The 21,854-nt window shown below is 39.0% G+C and overlaps 1 long non-coding RNA gene across 1 annotated transcript in view; it reads left to right on the forward strand.

Moving 5' to 3' along the window:
* The window catches only part of LOC118020630, a 45,827-nt gene that overhangs the window by 4,441 nt on the left and 19,532 nt on the right, over positions 1 to 21,854 (forward strand). The window contains exon 2 of the long non-coding RNA XR_004681967.1: positions 10,763 to 10,895. This is a non-coding gene — a long non-coding RNA (uncharacterized LOC118020630). The remainder of the gene's footprint in view (positions 1 to 10,762; positions 10,896 to 21,854) is intronic.

Below are 21,854 nucleotides of genomic sequence, written 5' to 3' on the forward strand. Positions count from 1 at the left end.
TAAATAAATAAATAAATAAATAAATAAATAAATAAATAAATAAATAAAAACTAGATTACCCTGACACCAGAACCAATGGGTAAGGCTCTGGGACCAGATAGCCTGGCTGGTATCTTTTTAACCAACACTTACTTAGTTCTTACTCATGGCAGGTGTGGTTTCACAATTAATCCACGTAATTCTCCTACGGACCCAATGAGGGAGGGATTACTATTATCCTCATTTTACAGATGAGCAAACTGAAGAAATTCAGAGGTTAAGGAGCTTGTCTGCTCCCAATGTCACACAGGTGGCATGTGATGGCATTGAGAGGTGGCATGAAATAGTGTCTTAAAGCGTGTCCTCTAGTGCCAACGTACCCTGTTTCACATCCTGTTTCAACATGTTCTCGTTGTAGGAAGACAATTTTTAACCCTTTTGTGCTTCAGTTCTCAAATGTGTAAGACTGAGAAATGAATAAGTAATTGTATAAAGAGTTTAGAACAGTGTCTGAACATAGCAGACACCCCTTAAACATAATGCAATTATTACTGCTATTAGTACTAAAATGGGACACAGAATACATAAAAATATGTCATTCACATATATGTACAAAGTTTAATTTTCTGATACCAAAAATATCAGAAAATCCAGGAATTTAATTAAGTATACTAATGTATACTTTGGTTTTTCTTTTTTTAAATTAAATTTATTTTTTTTAATTTAAATTTTTTTCACATACAGTGTTCTATCAGGTGTACAATATAGTGATTCAACAATTCCATATATCACCCAAGTGATATTGTAAGCTCATCACAAGTACACTCCTTAATCCCCATCACCTATTTAACCCACCCTTTACTAACCATCAGTTTGTTCTCTATAGTTAAGAGTGGTTTTTAAAAAAGATTTTATTTATTTATTTTGACAGAGAGAGAGACAGTGAGAGAGGGAACACAAGCAGGGGGGAGTGGGAGAGGGAGAAGCAGGCTTCCCACTGAGCAGGGAGCCTGATGCGGGGCTCAATCCCAGGACCCTGGGATCATGACCTGAGCCGAAGGCAGACGCTTAACGATTGAGCCACCCAGGTGCCCCTAGAGAGTGTTTCATGATTTGTCTCACTCTCTCTTTCTTCTCCCCCCCTTTGCTCCTTTACTTTGTTTCTTAAATTCCACATATGAGTGAAATCATATGGTATTTGTCTTTCTCTAACTGGCTTATTTTGCTTAGCATTATATTCCCTAGCTCCATCCATGTTGCAAATGGCAAGATTTCACTTTTTACTATGGCTGAGTAATATCCCATTGTAGATATATACCACATCTTCTTTGTTTTTAATTTAATTTTTATTGTTATGTTTCTCACCATACATTACATCATTAGTTCTAGATGAAGTGTTCCATGATTCATTGTTTGTGCATAACACCCAGTGCTCCATGCAGAACGTGCCGTCTTTAATACCCATCACCAGGCTAACCCATCCTCCCACCCTCCTCCCCTCTAGAACCCTCAGTTTGTTTTTCAGAGTCCATCGTCTCTCATGGTTCGTCTCCCCCTCCGATTTCCTCCCCTTCATTCTTCCCTTCCTGCTATCTTTTTCTTTTTTAAAAAAAACATATATTGTATTATTTGTTTCAGAGGTACAGATCTGTGATTCAACAGTCTTGCACACTTCATAGCGCTCACCATAGCACATACCCTCCCCAATGTCTATTACCCAGCCGCCCCATCCCTCCCACCCCCCCACCACTCCAGCAACCCTCAGTTTGTTTCCTGAGATTATCCATTCATCAATCAGTGGACACTTGGGCTGCTTCCATATCTTGGCTATTGTACATAATGCTGCTATAAACATAGGGATGCATCTATCCCTTTGAATTAGTGTTTTTGTATTTGGGGAAATACCCAGTAGTGTGATTGCTGGATCATAGGGTAGCTGAATTTTTAACTTTTTGAAAACCTCCGTATGTTTTCCACAGTGGCAGCAGTGGTTTGCATTCCTACCAAAGTGCACGTGTCCTTTCTCTCCACATCCCTCGCCAACACCTGTTGTTTCTTGTGTTGTTGATTTTAGCCATTCTGACTGGTGTGAGGTAGTAGCTCACTGTAGTTTTGATTTGATTTCCCTGATGATGAGTGATGATGAATATCTTCTCATGTGTTTGTTGGCCATCTATATGTCTTCATTGGAGAAATGTCTGTTCATGTCTTCTGCCCATTTTTAATTGGATTATTTATTTTGGGGGTGTTGAGTGTTTAAGTTCTTTATATATTTTGGATACTAATCCTTTACTGGATATGTCATTTACAAATATCTTCTCCTATTCTGCAGGTTGCCTTTTAGTTTTGTTGATTGTTTTCTTCTCTGTGCAAATGCCTTTTGTTTTGATGTAGTCCCAGTAGTTTATTTTTGCTTTTGTTTTCCTTGCCTCAGGAGACATGTCTAGAAAAAAGTTGCTTCAGCCAATGTCAAAGAAGCTACTGCCTGTGTTCTCTCCTAGGATTTTTATGGTTTCAGGTCTCACGTTTAGGTCATTAATCTATTTTGAATTTATTTTTTGTGTATGATGTAAGAAAGTGGTCCAGTTTCATTCTTTTGCATGTTGCTATCCAGTTTTCCCAACACCATTTGTTGTCTTTTTCCCAATGGATGTTCTTTCCTGCTCTGTCGAAGATTAGTTGACCATATAGTTGTGGGTTCATTTCTGGGTTTTTAAATTCTGTTCCATTGATCTATGTGCCTATTTTGTGCCAGTACTGTGCAGTTTTGATTACTATAGATTTGTAGTATAACTTGAAGTCTGGAATTGTGATGACTCCAGCTTTTCTTTTCTTTTTCAAAATTGCTTTGGCTATTCAGGGTCTTTTGTGGTTCCATACAAATTTTGGGATTGTTTGTTCTAGTTCTGTGAAAAATGCTATTGGTATTTTGTTAGGGGTTGCATTAAATGTGTAGATTGCTTTGGGTAGTATGGACATTTTAACAATACTTGTTCTTTCAATCCATCAGCATGGAATGTCTTTACATTTCTTTGTATCATCTTTGTTTCTTTCATCTTTTTTTTTTATAGTTTTCAGAGTATAGGTCTTCACCTCTTTGATTAGGTTTATCCTTAGATACCTTATTTTTGGTGCAATTGTAAATGGGATTGTTTTCTTAATTTCTCTTTCTGCTGCTTCATTATTAATGTATAAAAATGCAACAGTTTTCTGTATATTGATTTTGTATCCTGCGACTTTTACTGAATTCATTTATCAATTCTAACAGTTTTTTGGTGGAGCCTGTCAGGTTTTCTGTATAGAGTATTATGTCATCTGCAAATAGTAAAAGTTTTACTTCTTTCTTACCAATTTGGGTGCCTTTTATTTCTTTTTGTTTTCTGATCGCTGTGGCTAGGACTTCCAGTACTATGTTGAATAAAACTGGTGAGAGTGGACATCTTTATCTTGTTCCTGACCTTAGGGGAAAAGCTCTCAGTTTTACCCCATTAAGGATGATTTTAGCTATGACCTGATCATAGATGGCCTTTATTATGTTGAGGTATGTTCCCTCTAAACCTACTTTGTTGAGGTTTTTTTATCATGAATGGAAGATGTACTTTGTCAAATGCTTTTTCTGCATCTATTGAAGTGGTCATATGGTTCTTATACTTTCTCTTATTGATAGTTCTTATCCTTTCTCATATCACATTGATTGATTTGTGACTGTTGAACCACTCTTGCAACCCAGGAATAAATCCCACTTGATCGTGAACAATTATTTATTTATTTTATTTATTTTTTTAAAGATTTTATTTATTCATTTGACAGAGAGAGAGAGAGAGCACACAAGTATGCAGAGTGGCAGGCAGAGGGAGAGAGAGAAGCAGGCTCTCCGCTGAGCAGGGAGTGGGATGCGGGGCTCAATCCCAGGACCCCAGGATCATGACCTGAGCTGAAGGCAGCCGCTTAACCGACTGAGCCACCCAGGTGCCCCCTGTGAACAATTTTTTAAATGAATTGTTGGATTCAGTATGCTAGTATTTTGTTGAGGATTTTTGCATCTATGTTCATCAGGGATATTAGCCTGTAGTTCTTTTTTTTTAAGTGGTGTTTTGGTCTCAGGGTAATGTTGGTGTCATAGAATGAATTTGGAAGTTTTCCTTCCTTTTCTATTTTTTGGAATAGTTTGAGAAGAATAAGTACTAACTCTTCTTTAAATGTTTGGTAGAAATCACCTGTGATGCTGTCTGGTCTGACTTTTGTTGGGAGTTTTTTGATTACTGATTCTTTTTTTTTTTTTTTTTTTTTGCTGGTTATCAGTCTGTTCAAATTTTCTATTTCTTTCTGTTTGGTAGTTTATATGTTTCTAGGAACTTACTAATTTCTTCTAGGTTGTCCAATTTGTTGGTATATAGTTTTTCATAATATTCTCTTATAATTGTTTATATTTGTGAGGTTGGGATGTTATTTCTCCTCTCTCATTTGTTATTTAATTTATTTGAGTCCTTTCTCTTTTTTTCTTGATGAGTCTGACTAGAGATTTATCAATTTTTTAAAAGATTTTATCTATTCATTTGAGAGAAGAGAGCACAAGCAGCGGGGAGGGACAGAGGGAGAAGCAGACTCCCCTCCAAGCAGGGAGCCCGATGTGGGACTCCATTCCAGGACCCTGGGATCATGACCCAAGCCAAAGGCAGATGCTTAACCCTTCAGGGGCACCCAGGCACCCGAGATTTACCAATTTTATTGACAATTTTATTGACTTTATTGAACCAGAGCCAGCTCCTGGTTTCATTGATCTGTTCAACTGATTTTTATATCATTTTATATCAGTTTCTATATCATTTATTTCTGCTCTAATCTTTATAATTTCTTTCCTTCTGCTGACTTTAGGCTTCATTTGTTATTATTTTAAAAGTTCTTTAGATGTAAGATCAGGTTGTTTATTTGAGATTTTTCTTGCTTCTTGAGGTACACCTGTATTGCTGTATACTTCCCTCTTACAACCATTTTTGCTGCATTCCAGAGGTTTTGGACTACTGTGTTTTCATTTTCATTTGTTTCCATGTACTTTTTTATTTCTTCTTTTATTTCCTAGTTGATCCATTCAGTGTTTAGTAACATGTTATTTAACCGCCATGTGTTTGTGGTCTTTTCAGATTTTTTTCTTGTGTATGACTTCAAGCTTCTTAAATTTGTTGAGGTTTGTTTTGTGATCTATTCTGGAGAATGTTCTGTGTGCACTTTAAAAGAATGTGTATTCTGCTCTTTTAGGATGGAATGTTATGTATATATCTGTTAAATCCTTCTGGTCCAGTGTGTCAAAGCCATTGTTTTCTTGTTGATTTTCTGCTTAGATGATCTGTCCATTGATATAAGTGGTTTGTTAAAGTCCCCTACTATTTGCATTATTATTGATTAGTTCCTTTATGTTTGTTATTAATTGTTTTGTGTATTTGGGTGCTCCCACACTGGGTGCATAAATATTTACAATTGTTATATCTTCTTGTTGGATTGTTCCTTTATTATTATACAGTTTCCTTCTTTGTCTCTTTGTTTAAAAGTCTATTGTCCAATATAAGTAGAGCCTTTGGTTTTTCTTTAATGTTTTAAACAGTATTGGAAGTCAGGAATTGTTCCTAATGGATAAATCATTCATGAAGAAAAGCTGCTGAAAATTTCAGCAATGTTTGTAATATTTTCAGGTGCAATGAATTTGAGAACCTTCTAGATATTGACTTCAAAAACTTGTAATCCCAGTTTTATACAAATAAATATTTGAGAAGTTTTACATTATCTAATATCAAATGGCAGTTTTGAGGTAGTTTTTTTAAAAATCATGCCTTAAGGTATTATAACAATTTTGGCAATAAAGTTTCAAAATTAAATCTTGGAAAAAACAAGTGACCTAATTTTTTGATCAAACAATTTCTGAAAGATTTTCACTTTAATGAAAAATAAATACAAAACAAGATCACATGTATGATATACAAATTGAGTTTCTCTCTTAAAACAAGTTTGTTTGGAAAATAATATGAAAACTTCTTTAAGAATGAAACAGTCTTATCACATGACCCAGCAACTCTACTTCTAGAACTCTACCCAAAATAATGACTATACATGTTCACACAAATAAAAAAAGGCATCATTCTAAATTATAAATATAAATGCAAACTGAACTCAGAACAATAATGGAATAATCCACCATGGCCAAGTTGAGTTTTACCTAGGAATACAAGGATGTTTTATTCATCACTTTAATATATCTGATAAGAATATATGTATATTGTAATCATCTCAATAGATCATTGCAACACTATTTCTAAACTAAAAAACAAACAAATGAACAGAATCACAAATAAACCCTAGACACATAGGAATAGCAAATTCTTCCTAAATATGGCAAGGATATTCTATATCAAATAAGCAGCCAACATCATACTCCATGGTAAATCAGCTGGCTGGGGGGGGGGTCTCAATTCTCTGAACATAAGAATCACCTGGGGAACTTTTTTTTTTACCTCCTTTCTTTCTTTCTTTTTTTTTTTATTATGTTGTGTTAGTCACCATACAGTACATCATTAGTTTTTAATGTAGTGTTCCATGATTCATTGTTTGCATATAACACCCAATGCTCCATGCAATACATGCCCTCCTTAATACCCATCACTGGACTAACCCATCTCCCCACCCCTCTCCCCTTCAAAACCCTCAGTTTGTTTCCCGGAGTCCATAGTCTCTCATGGTTCCTTTCCCCCCCTTCATTTTTCCCTTCCTTCTCCTAATTTCCTCCATGCTATTCCTTATGTTCCACAAATAAGTGAAACCATATGATAATTGACTTTCTCTACTTGACTTATTTCACTTAGCATAATCTCTTCCAATTCTGTCCATGTTGATGCAAAAGTTGGGTATTCATCCTTTCTGATGGCTGAGTAATATCCCATTGTATATATAGACCACATCTTCTTTGTCCATTTGTCTGTTGAAGGGCATCTTGGCCCTTTCCACAGTTTGGCTATTGTGGGCATTGCTGCTATGAACATTGGGGTGCATGTGCCCCTTCTTTTCACTACATCTGTATCTTTGAGATAAATACCCAGTAGTGCAATCAAGTCAAAAAATGGGCAGAAGACATGAACAGACACTTCTCAAAAGAAGACATACAAATGGCTAACAGACACATGAAAAAATGTTCATCATCATTAGCCATCAGGGAAATTCAAATCAAAATCACATTGAGATACCACCTTATACCAGTTAGAATGGCAAAAATTGACAAGGCATGAAACAACAAATGTTGGGGAGGATGTGGAGAAAGGGGAACCCTCTTACACTGTTGGTGGGAATGCAAGTTGGTACAGCCACTTTGGAAAACAGTGTGGAGGTTCCTCAAAAAGTTAAAAATAGAGCTACCCTATGACTCAGCAGTTGCACTACTAGGTATTTACCTGGGGAGCTTTTAAGACCTTCTGATGCCCAAGACCTTTCCTGACCAATAAAATCAAAATCTCAGAGGGTTGGGACCCCACCAACAAAACAGAGAATAACTGGTGTACAAGAAAGCTAATTAAAATCAAGAACTAAAGTAGGATGCATATCATGACCATTTTTATGTAACATTATTTTGGAGGTTATGGTGCATACTCTAAAACATGAAACAAATATGAGATTAAAAATATTGGCCAGGTGGAGATAAAAAATCATTCATAAGCAATATATTATATACTTGGAAAATCCCAGGAGAATGAACGGAAACATTTGAAGAATTTTTTTTTTTAAGATTTTATTTATTTATTTGAGAGAGAGAATGAGAGAGAGCACATGAGAAGGGGGAGGGTCAGAGGGAGAAGCAGACTCCCCGCCGAGCAGGGAGCCCAATGCGGGACTCGATCCAGGGACTCCAGGATCATGACCTGAGCCGAAGGCAGTCACTTAACCAACTGAGCCACCCAGGCGCCCCACATTTGAAGAATTTTTAAGAGAATTTACTTGTCTACAAAGGCAGCTTTCCTGTGTATCAACAACAAGTTAGAAGATGTAATGATAAAGATTTCATTTAGATTATTAACAAAGAGAAAATAGAACTGACAAAAAAATATGTGGAATCTAGATAAAGGATATAATAAAATTTAGTTTAGAGAATATAGCCTAGATCTGTGGTTTTCAGACTGCCGTTTTTGGAGTTTCAAGACAAAGTTGACCTGGTATGCAGTGAAGAGAACAAAGGGGTCTGAATAAAAGGACCATAGGACCCCAACTCTTGCTTTAATTGAAACAGCTCAATTTTTCTTGTTTTCAGTGTTGACTTTCTGCATTAGATTTTACTTGAAGCAAGGTTTTTGCTATTAACAACAACAACTAAGTGTTTGACAACCTCTCACCTCGATGAAATGCTCTTTAAGAACATCCACTTCTGGGGTGCCTGGGTGGCTCAGTGAGTCTTAACTTCAGCTCAGGTCATGATCCTGGAGTCCTGGGATTGAGCCCCTTGTTGGGATCCCTGCTCAGCAGTGAGTCTGCTTCTCCTTCTCCCTCTGTCCCTTCCCCCACTTGTGTTCTCCCTCTCTAATAAATAAATAAAATCTTAAAAAAAAGAACATCCGGTTCCTTTTGTCCATTCATTTGTTTGTTCAGTCACTGGTTCTGTGTTTATTTAGTTCCCACAATATAAAAAAATTACCAGCATTTGTTGAGCACCTATAGGATTTTCTACTGTGTGAGAGGTTTTATGTACTTTATTAATCTTTGCAAAAACCATATGAGGAAGGTATTATCCCCATTTATTTACAGACAAGGAATAACATTCAAGGGAAGGAACTTGCCCAAACTCTCACACATGGTGAGAGCTACAGCCATAATTTGAAAGTATTTCAGCTTGACTTCAGAGCTCCTTTTCTTTTGGCAACGTATCAGACCACTTCTTAGCATGTGGAAGACAGTGATGGCATTGCAGATCATGATAATGATGGTGTTGATGATGTTCATGGCCCACTGGCGTTTTGATGAGGTTGTTGATGTGTGTTTGAAGATAAGGAAAAGGAAATGAAGGAGATGTTGATGCTGGTGAGAGGTATAGGGGATGTGTATAATTTTGGTAGTAGAGGTGGAGCTGTTCTCTGTGATGACTCATCCTTCTGCCAGGGGAGATGGAATGACAGGGGCCAGAATTTGCCTGGATGTCCTGGGTCAAATACCTTCTGTCAAGAGGAGAAGGCCTGACTTTTGGGTCTGGAGAATAGATAATACATTTGAGGCAACCAAGGGAGTAGTTTTAGGAACAGGAGATGTGGGGGAGGAGACTCAGATTGAAACTCAGTCCCCAGCAAGGACTGCTTGGGTGGAGCTGGAGGCATGCCTAGCAACATTTGCTCCACCTAGGGCAGTTCTAGAACTACTATGCTCTTACATCTATTGCACATGTGCCAATAGACCTTCCCTGTGCATAGTGGAAGGAATGGTAGCAGATGGTATAAAAGACCATTCTGGGGCACCTGGGTGGCTCGGTTGGTTAAGTGTCTGCCTCCAGCTCAGGTCATGATCTTGGGGTCCTGGGATCGAGTTCTGCATCTGGCTCCCTGCTCAGGGAGGCTCCCTCTCCCTCTGCCCCCCACCCATGCTCTCTCCCTCTCTCAAATAAATAAATAAAATCTTAAAAAAAAAAAAACCATTCTGATCACTGATTGTATAGTCAGAAATCTTGAAATTAGGCAAGATATCCGGGGCCTCATTATTTTAAAATAAACTATCTGCCTCAATTCTAGATTCCTAGAACTGAGCAAATAAACTCTAGTTTGTAGTAGCTCTACCAATACAAAGGACCCCCCCCACCCCCGCAGTATCCTAAGATCCTGCTTAAAGCAGCAAGTCGTCTCTGTCTTATTGATAATATGACACAGAAGAATTTATGGAACATGTTTTCTGATGAAATAACAATATGGAATAGAAAACATGATGTCATAGACTCTATGAAATAAAATTCTTATTTTTAATGAGAGCTGTCACCATTTTATATCTGCATAAAGTTGAAATAAACGCTATGAACAACTATAAGTAAGAACTAACAACTGAGAGTGTGAAGAATCAGACATACCAGATGAGTTAGTTGTGTCCCAAGCAAAATGTCCTAATTTCAGAATTATTCATGTATTCAGAGCAACAGAACAAATGTTCATTTTACTTAAGAGGTAGTGGTTCTTTCTACCCAAGTAAAAACACAGCACATACACCCAAATTCTGGACTGAAAATAGAAGATTATTAGCATTATAATTTATGTAAATGCCTACTCTATTCATGTTAAAGTAATTGGTATCTCTCAGTCATATGCTAATTATTACATAAATAGATTATAAATAATCATGGGCAAAGATTTCATTTTTTAAGCTGAAACCCTACGTATTTAAAGGGTCTATTGCTTTATTGTATAAAAAACATGGAAAGACTAACACTGTATGTTAACTCTACTGGATTTAAAATTTAAAAATGAACAAAAAACATGAAAAGAATGACTCATGTGTTTCAATGATTTAAAAACAGAAATTCTATTTAGTGTTCTAAAAATTATATTTGTTAAGGTTTGGTAGGTATAAGATATACTTAAGGTCGAGAGCAATAATTCCTAATCTTACTGGAATTTACCGAATGTGTTTGTCTTGGTGGCAGTCTCAGGGAGGAAGAATGGGTATAAATTTCTCAAACTGAGTGCATCAAAATTACCTGGAAATCTTGTTAAACACAGACTGCTAGGAGTTCCTGAGTCAGGGGCTGGGCCTGATGATTTGCATTTCTAACAAATTCCAGGTGATGCTGAAGCAGTTGGTCCCAGTACCACACTTGGAGAATCAGTGCTTTTAAGGATGGAGGTGGAGGTGGGCCGGGAGGACTGGAGGAGTGACTCAACGTGACAGCTTTTTAGGCTAGTTTTTCCCTGCCGGTAAGTAGATGCAGCATGTTTGGAGGCCTGTCCTATGTCAGAGGCCTTACATTTGCTTCTGCTGGTTGCTCTAGGGGCCTTGCCAACCAGGAACTTTGTCTATGCTTATTTATTCGTTTGTTGTTTACTTGATCTGACCTGACCTGAGCCAGTGGAGGACCCGTGTTTATGAATTCCAAGAGCCTTTTGGTCCTAATCCAAAACCAGGCCAAGATAGGCAAGTTTCTCTGCAGTCTTCCTTTGCCAGTGGACAGTATTTTTTCTAATTCCCTCTTTCCACTGACAGACATCTTCAACGTGCTTTAGGCGGCATGCATGTGTTTGGTATGGTTAGTTTCAGCTTTTTAGGACTTCTTTTATTCCACTTTCTTTGGATTTCATTTGCAGTTCTTTATCTAATTTCTTAATATGAGTGCTTAGATTATTGATTTTTTTAACTTCTTTTCTAATACAGACATTTAAGTTCTAACTTTCTACCTGGAGTGAGCTCAAGACTTAGTCTTCCTTTCCCAAAATGGCTATTAAAACCCATACCCATTGTCTGGGGAGACCAGCCCACACCATAGGGTAGCCAAAGCTGTTAGGGCTTGCTGACCACCCTGGCCTTCAGCTTCTTTGTTGTTTTCACTCCCGGGGAATTCCTTCTGTTTCTCACTAGCTCGGATTTGTATTGACAAGTCTGCTTGTTATACTTCATAAATAATTTCTAGTTGTTTTGCAGTAAGAGGCTTTCCAAGGTCTCTTTTCTGTCCTATTGCTAGAAATAGAAGTCTAGAGTTAGCAGCATGACAGATTGTGAGAATTAGATAATACCTATAAAACTCTTAGCACCATTATTATTAGTATATGTACATCTCAGTGAATTACCAGTGGCAGAGGTAAGAGATAGATTGCTACAGGAAGCAAATCCTGCCAGGAGAAAGAGTGATAGAAATAGGAGAGATGGTGGTAAATTCATATTTTAACAAGATTTTGATAAAGAATTGAGGATCTACATTGGATGCTTCCTGATTAGACCCAGAAAACTGACCCAAACAAGAGAAGGTTCTTATACAGGGGGAGAGATCATGGAATCAAGTGCAGGGCTACCATGTACAGCCCCTGGGACTCTTCAGGCACAACGCCAGGGACACCAGTTGTCACAGTGGTTGAGATCAGGCTGAAGACCCATTCCTCCAAGGTATGCATTTTGGCAAAGTTAAAAAGGAAGCAAGGATGTAGAAACAAGTTAGACGTTTTTTTAAGGCAGTAATTGGGAGTGTCTTGCTGGCTCACAGGTGCACACTATTAAAAATAAATTAATAGCTGAGAAGGAATGCTTAGTGTAACTGTTGCCTCCTGATATTGCTCGCTCACGTGCGCACTCTCTCTCTGAAAGCCCTGGGATTCCTCCAATGATCATGTGGGTTTCATTCCTCAAAGCTATTTGAAGCTGAAGAGTTAAGTACTGGATAGATCCTCCTCAGCTCCCCTCTTTTTTTTTTTCCTGGATGGTATTTTCCCCTCTCTCCTCTTTTTCTCTCACCTCTTGTCCTCTGTCTTGGGATGGCTAATTCTCTTGTCTCCAGCAGTGAACACCAGCCATTTCCCATGCTGTGCCACATCATACAGCAGACAGCTCTTTTTAGAATAGACCCAGAATCTGGTTGGGATCCAAGATGGAGGCCGTGGTCCTTGGGAGGGCTGGTGGGAGCTAGGCAGGTGTTCACCTTTAGACCTGAGGTGTCAGGCAAATGATTAAGACAGTATTAGCGCAACTGGGAACAGGTGGGGCCTGTTTACCTTGACCACATGGAGGCCAGTTATCAGAACAGGGGCCCAAACAAAGTCAGAACCAGTCAGGAAGCTTAGGACAGAAGGACAAGCTCAGGTTAGCTGGCACTGTGGTTCCCCTGCACTTGGGCTTTGAGTCACCTAGGAGAATGTATGTCTTTCTCTCCCACACATTGAACTTCAAAGTGAAGGGTTTCCGAAAGGTAACAGTCTTTCCTCAAAATCAGAGAAGACCTAGATATCACCAGGCCATTTCTGAAGTAGGCAAGAGGAGAACCACATGTTCCAATTCCAATGGGCCTTTGCTAAGGGTCAGGAAAGACAAACAGTAAAAGGTGGATGTGATGTGCTTTAAGATGCTGGAACCAGCCTGGGCTGCCCAGATTACTTTGTGGGTATATTTTTCTGTGGAGGAGGGAGAAGAGTCAGTGGGTAGTCATCTGCGGATCCAAGCTTAGGGCTCCACATGGCCTTGTAAACATGGAGATCAAGTCAGGATACACCCCACAAAGTAGCATGGCCATCTTATGACTTACTGTGGACACCAGGGATGCTGTCTTGGGTAAACTTGGGTGAAGAGGCAAATAAAAGAGCCTCTTAACATACTTATCCAAATACTGTATTTTGATTACTTTTTCAGGAGTTAATGGGAATCTGAGAAAGGGAATGGGGTAGGTGCTGGGGTCCTCAGTAATTCTGTTCCAATCATTTCAGGTCATAATGGATAGTTCATTGATTGCAGGAGGGACGGAGAGAGAAGGAAACAACATGTAGACACATCCACCCAGGATCCTGATCAACACTGAGTGGGAATGGAGGCTTTTAAATGATGAGGAAGGTATTTGGGATCTCAAGATCACGTCCATCAATAAAACAGTTGTTGCAAATAAGCTGTATTGTTAAGCTATACACAGAGCAATTAACATTAGAGCATTTTACAAAGTGAGCCATATATGATGCTGTATTTGCTCACCATAACTGCCATTTAGGAAGCATTTACTGTGAATTCAACTCTTCATGCAAATTATTCTCACCACCTCTCTATGGAGAAGACATTGTTATTTTCCCTAATTTTTTATAGATGAAACATCTACAGGCCCCAGAAGGGCAAATAACTTGTCCAGGGTCACACTCAGCTGGTGGTCTGAGCTGGAACTCTAACCCGGTTCTGAGTTTACCATCCAAGTTTTTAACCATGATGTGAAACTATCTCACAGTGGACCTGGTAGGTGAGGACCAAGAGCTGCATTTCAGGACAGGATATTTTGGTTTCTATTAGGTTGAACTATATGAAATTGCTGATATTTTATCATTTATGACTTATAAAAATGATGTCATATGTTCCAACCTAGTAGAGACTAAGGGGGAGGTGTTGGGACAAAGATACAGTGTGCTGATAGTAAAGAATACCTCAATAGATGTCTTATGGTGAGACTCTGAGATGGTAGAGGACAAAGTCCTAGAGAGATCAGGTAAGATCTCCAGCCCATATACCCTACTGGGGGAGCAGCTCATGCAGAGGAAGGGGAAGAGCTGTACCTTCAGGGAATTTTACATAGTTGGACTTGGTTAGACCACTGGCCTTTGATTGGGGAGTGAGGGAGGATTGTGGGGGAATATCACAAAGTGCCTGAAAATATTAGAGGCTTTTGTCCTTCTTCAGAGCTGCATTTAATTATTTTAAGCACCGAAGTGACACAGTCACATTTCTGCTTAGAAGACCCTCACTGTATGCATGTACAGGCTGGATTAGAAGGGCATGCCCACCCAGGGGAGAGGTTAGGAGAAATCCAGACAGGACATGATGCACATCTGGCCTAAGTCACAGAGCAGAAAAATGCAAGAGTGATTTGGGCCTATTTAGAAAGTAGAATTGACAAGCCTTGGTGACTGATTTGGAAGCAGGGGGCATTCTACAAAGGACAAACGTGTTTGGAATTTACAAATAGATTCTCAGCCTTAACCAGTTATAAACTTCCTGAACAAGGAAGAATTAATCTTTTAAAATAAAGAGCCCCAGACCACAAAGAATTATGCCTTCTTTTTAAGAAAGATGGTAACAAGGGAGGAATCTTGCAACCTGGAGATCAGTCATAGGGTATGTCTCCCAACTTGTGACAAGACCAGCATTCTGTGGTATGTGCTGAGCTAACATACTGGCCAGTATCCATTTGGACTGATGACTGCTGTATTTCAAGTGTTGTCAAACATTTTGATCACTCCTACTTTTTTACCAAGGGACAAACCAACTAACCTATTTTATTGGTGTGAGAAGTGCTGTAGAAGATACTTATGCTCTGAATCCTTAGTTACTCATTGGAAAATAGATTTTTGAACATCTCTAAATCCTTGAGAGGAAAGGAAGTTGAGACCCCATAATCAGAGAAGTCTAGGATTTGCTCAATGGTATTGAATGTCCAGGGAAAAAGAGGGAAGTCGAGGAACACCTTGGGCAGGGTGTTAGTGTTTATTTGGTTATTGGAGGAGAAGGCAGGTATAACTCTGCTAGAAGCAGCCTGGATCTCAAAGTGCCTATCTCATTTGCTTTCAGCCTTCTGTCATTTTGGACTGTTGCAAATTGTTCGCATTCTTGGAACCTTGTGATAGTGTGTACAGTATGACAGCCTCCCCACAACAAGTGGCAAGAGGTGTTAGGAACAGATTTGTCCCACTAACTACCAATATAGTGAAATATTTAAAAAAGTAATTCTATAATACTAAAAGGAAAGTTCTGGGACTTTTCTTGGGGTTGAAGTTAAGTCAAAACTCAACCTTTCAAAAGGAACTTTGTCTTTTTTTTTTTTTTTTTTTTTAGTAAACAGACTAAGCCACCCAGCCTTTCTCCATTGGAAAGTGAGTTAAAAGGAGGCTGTGCTAATATTAGGCATGCCCTTTGGCCAGTTAGTAAAGCAAATTTCTAAAGAGTAGGCCACAAAAAAAGTTATGCCTAGAAATCTTTATTTCTCTTCCCCATATGGTCTATATAGTTGAATAAAGATTTTCAGAGGGCTTGAAAATATGAAGACTTTTAAATCAACTCTCCCAAGCAGCCTAGTGAAAAGGTTTCCAAGGAGGGGAAGACAGATACATTAATCAATAGCTTTCAAAGTAGCAAGGCTTTCAGGGATAATTATGAAAGATGTCTGTCACCAATGGTGAAGTGTTTAGGAGGAGGAAAAAATATAAACTGCAAAACTAAATCATTCCAAAGATCTATATGTTAGAAATGCCTCATGGTCTATGTCCTGTACAAAAACACATGTCCACAAAATGACAGAATTTCAACTGCTATGGTTTTCAAATTTTACCCTCTCTTTGTCTTGCTCTGTCCTTTACTTCTTGGTCTCTGCATTTCTGGAGATGTAGTTGTGTTTCACATAGAGATAACCATGGAGTCTTCAGATGAGGCCAGTAATGGACTTGGGCAAGGACTGGCATTCATGGGAGACTGAATATTCCTGCAGTAGAATTTGGTGAAAACTGGAACTGGGGCAGAGTGAAGCCAGAGGACTGCCTTGGGCTCCAGGATAGCTCAACACTGCACCCATCTTCATGGATCATGTCTAGACCACATGGTCTCCAGGAGTGTAGTTCCAATGACAATCAAAGTATGAATAGGTTAAAATGGGACATAGTGTGGTCATCCCTTACTAGGATCTTGTGTTCCCTAAATCACAAGTTGGAGAATAACTAATGCCCCAGACAGGAAATGTATTTTCTCTGATGCAAATGTAGGACACCCACATCTCCCTTCAGCCTTTGCTGTTTCAGGAGGCCCTTCTCTGGAGACAGGGACAGACAATCTAAAGTCACTAAAAATGTATGCTTTTTCCTTAAAATAATGGAATAAGGGGTTATTGAGTGTACATGAAAAACCATCTTTCAAAGACATGGTAGACTAAAATAGGTTTTGTGTACTGGTCTGGTAAACCAACCATTAGAAATAACATTCTTTTTGTGAGGGATTGCTTTCCAGGTTACAAACAACATAACTAGGAACCCAACACCCTTAAAAGTTAAAGGATTTTCTGAGTGACACATAGTAGAAATCTATCAGATGATAATATTAAGCATTCTGTGGCAGAGACTTATTGTCTTCCAAATTTGGTAGTAATCCAAGTTTTAGCTGAGCACAGGGTCTCTCAAAGTAGAGATTCCTTTTCTGAGCCTTGCAGATAGGTATGACTGGTGACTGATGGGCTAATAAGATGATGGCATTAGTGCTGTTTTATGTGTGTGCAGTATGTATTATGGGGAATTTGGATGTAAGGGCCTTTGTTTCTTTTTGTTCTTTCATCTTGCTGCTTGGAATGCACATACTACCATCTTGGTTCATGGGGTCAAGGCCACTGATAACAGTGTAACCAGATAGAAGAAGCCTGGCTCCCTAGCACCATGAAGCCCCAAATCCTGATCTTCCTTCAGGGATGTGTATGGAAGAGAGATAAACTGCAATGCTGTTTAAGCTATTGTTACTTGGGGGCTTTCTGTCACTTGCAACTCAACCTAATTCTAACTAAAAACATTTATTATCCTATCATTTTACATAGTGACATACTTGATACTACCATTTTAGTATTAACTCAGTACCTAGAATAAGTTGCTTTTGTAAATGAGCCTTGAAATCATGCATATTCTCTCTTTAGTATAAAGCAGGTCAGGTTTATAGGTAATGTTTTCATAACTAAGGTTTTTAGTGAAGTCTTTGATTAGCATGCATCTATAACACTAATATTTTTCTTATCAATTGCTTCCAATTGCCAGTAAGCCTGGGAAAAAATCAGTTATGCAAGTGGATCAATTCCTTCGAACTCCTCCCCAACATCTATGTCAAGAAAAATATGAGGTCTTTGTTTTTTTTCCCCCTTGACTCTTTTTTTTTTTATTTTATTATGTTATGTTAGTCACCATACAATACATCACTGGTTTTTTTTTTTAAGATTTTATTTATTTATTTGACAGAGAGACAGCAAGAGCAGGAACACAAGCAGGGGGAGTGGGAGAGGGAGAAGCAGGCTTCCTGCAGAGCAGGGAGCCTGATGCGGGGCTCGATCCCAGGACCCCAGGATCACAACCCCAGCCAAAGGCAGACACTTAACGACTGAGCCACCCAGGCACCCCACATCATTAGTTTTTGATGTAGTGATCCACGATTCATTGTTTTCATATAACACCCAGTGCTCCATGCAGTACTGCCCTCCTTAATACCCATCACCAGGCTAACCCATCCCCCCACCCCTTCCCCTCTAAAACCCTCAGTTTGTTTCTCAGAATCCATAGTCTCGCATGGTTCATCTCCCCCTCTGATTCTCCCCCCTTCATTTTTCTCTTCCTTCTCCTAATGTCCTCCATACTATTCCTTATGTTCCACAAATAAATGAAAACCATATGATAATTGACTTTCTTGGCTTGACTTATTTCACAGCATAATCTCCTCCAGTCCCATCCATGTTGATGTAAAAGTTGGGATTCATCCTTTCTGATGGCTGAGTAATATTCCATTGTATATATGCACCACATCTTCTTTCTCCATTCATCTGTTGAAGGGCATCTTGGCTCTTTCCACAGTTTGGCTATTGCGGATGTTGCTGCTATGAACATTGGGGTGCATATGGCCCTTCTTTTCACTACATCTGTGTCTTTGGGGTAAATACCCAGGAGTGTAATTGCTGGGTCATAGAGTAGCTCTATTTTTAATTTTTTGAGGAACCTCCACACTGTTTTCCAAAATGGCTGTACCAACTTGCATTCCCATCAACAGTGTAAGAGGGTTCCCCTTTCTCCACAATCTCTCTGATATTTATTGTTTCTTGCCCTGTCAATTTTTGCCATTCTAACTGGTGTAAGGTGGTATCTCAATGTGATTTTGATTTGAATTTCCCTGATGGCTAATGATGGGATGAACATTTTTCATGTGTCTGTTAGCCATTTATATATCTTCTTCAGAGAAGTGTCTGTTCATGTCTTCTGCCCATTTTTTGACTTGATTATTTGTTTTTTGGGTGTTAAATTTGAGAAGTTCTTTATAGATCTTGGAAATCGGCGCTTTGTCTGTAATATCATTTGCAAATATCTTCTCCCATTCTGTGGGTTGCCTCTTTGTTTTGTTGACTGTTTCCTTTGCTGTGCAGAAGATTTTTATCTTGATGAAGTCCCAAAAGTTCATTTTCGCTTTTGCTTCACTAGTTATATCTTGAAAGAAGTTGCTGTGGCTGATGTCGAAGAGGTTACTGCCTATGTTCTCCTCTAGGATTTTGATGGATTCCTGTCTCACATTGAGGTCTTACATCCATTTTGAGTTTATCTTTGTGTAGGGTGTTAGAGAATGGTCAAGTTTCATTCTTCTGTATATAGCTGTCCAATTTTCCCAGCCCCTTGACTCTTTTAAAATATAAAAGTAATTGAGGCTATGGTCTGATAGAAGGTTGAAGGTAACTAGGAGAATTATTGACCAGAATGGAAAACAGCTTTTCAACATCCTCCATGTATCAGTTGGCTAATTCTTGGGCTAGCTGGTCTAGGCCTCATACATCTGGCCATTGGCTAGATGTTGAATGAGTCAACGGGTGACCAGGCCATGTGTCTTTCATTATCTAGCAGGCTAGCTTGGGTTTGGTTACATAGTGGTGGCAGGATTCCTAGAGAGAGTGGATATGTGCAAGGTCCCTAGAGGCCTAAGCTCAGAACCAGTACACCATCACATTCTGTGCTCAGGCAAGTTACAGGGCCAGTGAATTCAAGGCCTGGGGGAAATAGACTCTACTTCTTGATGGGAGGAGCCACAGAGTCACTTTGCAACAGGTATGGATACAGGGAGGGGTATAGAACCATAGCCATTTTGTACCTCATCTAACACAGAGGCTGTGGGCTTGAGCAAATATTTCCTCCTCTTGTCTGCTGGAAAAAATGACTGGGAAGGAGCACAGAGACCTGAGAATCCGGTAAAAGGAGATGACAGATTATCTAGGTAGAATTGCTTGGGAGTTTAGAGATGTTGTCCAGACTGGAAAGGTAGGTGCCAGAAAGGGTAATTCTTTTTCTAGAAAAATGTTCAAACTTGAATGCACATACAAATCACCTAATTCTGATTCAGTAGGCCTGGGTTGTATCTTGAAATGCAGCATATCTAAAAAGCTCCCAGGCAATGCTGCTGCTGGTTTTAGCACCACACTGCACAGCAAGAATCTGAATTGTAATCTGTCTCCCCTTCAACCACCATTCCCCTGGGGAATAGTCTAGCCTAATGGCAAACCAGTGAGTTGGTATTAGACCATTTATTTGTAAAATACCTACTCTTTGTCAGGAGCTGTGCCAAAGACTTTCTGTGCCCTAATTCATTTAATTCTGGTTACAACTCTGTAAACTAGCCAATGTTACCCTTATTTGGAAGAGAAGGAAATTATAGTACAAGGGTTTTTGGTTGTTTGTCCACTGTTTTACAGTGTGCATAAAGGATGGCCACATTTACAATACTGGGCATGGTGCCATGAATGTAATTATTGATGTGATCCTCTGGCTGGCTAGGCTCCTGTTTTTCTGAGGTGAAATAAATCTTCCCAAACCTGTTCAAGTCTACCTCTGTTTGGATACCTCAGCTTACGAATTGGTTCAGTCAGTATACTATTTTTACTAGATCAAAATATCAAAGAAGTTCACCCTCCAGACTGCCCAAACTTCCCAGGGAATTTCCTTAGCATCACCCCGCAAATAGAGAAAGTCTTTGAAGTCTGAAATGGTTCATAGGGTTGAGTCATATATTTGTACAGTGTATAACCTATATAAACAAAGAGGTTGGTCCCTGTGATAAAGAATAACGAAAACCTACAAACCCACAACTGCCAAAGCCACGTTACAGAGAAGGAATTCAACCCATTTCTGGTGCTCTTCATTCCTTTGTGTATAACCATTTATCACTTATTTCCTTTGTGGATGGTGCCTTTGGTGTTGTGTGTTTAAAAGTCTTTGTCATGCCTAAAGATCCATCTAGAGTGATCTCCTATGTTATCCTCTAGGAGTTTCAGAGTTTTGCATGTTACATTTGAGTCTGTGATCTATTTTGAGTTAATTCTTGTGAAGGATATAAGGTCTGTGTCTAGATTCATTATTTTGCATGTGGATGTCCAGTTGTTCTAGCACCATTTGTTGAGAAGACTATCTCCTTTGTATTGCTTCTGCTCCCTTGTCAAAGATCAGTGGACTGTATTTATATGGGTCTATTTCTGGGCTCTGTATTCTGTTTCATTGACCTGTTTGTCTATTCTTTTACCAGTACCACTTTCGTAATTACCGTAGCTTTATCCTAAGTCTTGAAGTCAGTTAGTTTCAGTCTTCCAACTTTGTTCTTCAAAATTGTTTTGGCTATTCTGGGTCTTTTGTTTTTCTGTGTGAACTTTAGAATCAGCTTGTTGATATTCACAATATAACGTGCTGGAATTTTTAAAAAAAATTTTTATTGTTATGTTAATCACCATACATCATTAGTTTTTGATGTAGTGTTCCATGATTCATTGTTTGTGCATAACACCCAGTGCTCCATGCAGAACGTGCCCTCTTTAATACCCATCACCAGGCTAACCCATCCTCCCACCCACCCCCCATCTAGAACCCTCAGTTTTTCAGAGTCCATTGTCTCTCATGGTTCATCTGCCCCTCCGATTTCCCCCCCTTCGTTCTTCCCCTCCTGCTATCTTTTTTTTTTTCCCTCTTAACATATATTGCATTATTTGTTTCAGAGGTACAGATCTGTGATTCAACAGTCTTGCACAATTCACAGCGCTCACCATAGCACATACCCTCCCCAATGTCTATCACCTAGCCACTCCATCCCTCCCACCCCCTACCCCGGCAACCCTCAGTTTGTTTTTCTGAGATTAAGAATTCGTCATATCAGTGAGGTCATATGATACATGTCTTTCTCTGATTGACTTATTTCGCTCAGCATAACACCCTCCAGTTCCATCCACGTTAAGGTGCTGGAATTTTAATGGGGATTGCATTGAATCTGTAGATTAAGCTGGGAATAATTGACATTTTGATAATATTAGGTCTTCCTATCCATGAACATGGAATATCTCTCCACTTATTTAATTCTTTGATTTTCATTAGAGTTTTGTAGTTCTCATATAAATCTTGTATTTTGTTAGATTTATACCTAAATATATAATTTTGGGAGGGAATGTTCTAATG

This window comes from Mirounga leonina, unplaced genomic scaffold (assembly GCF_011800145.1).
Source record: "Mirounga leonina isolate KUSES-001 unplaced genomic scaffold, KU_Mleo_1.0 Mir_174, whole genome shotgun sequence".
Classification (NCBI taxonomy): Eukaryota; Metazoa; Chordata; class Mammalia; order Carnivora; family Phocidae; genus Mirounga; species Mirounga leonina.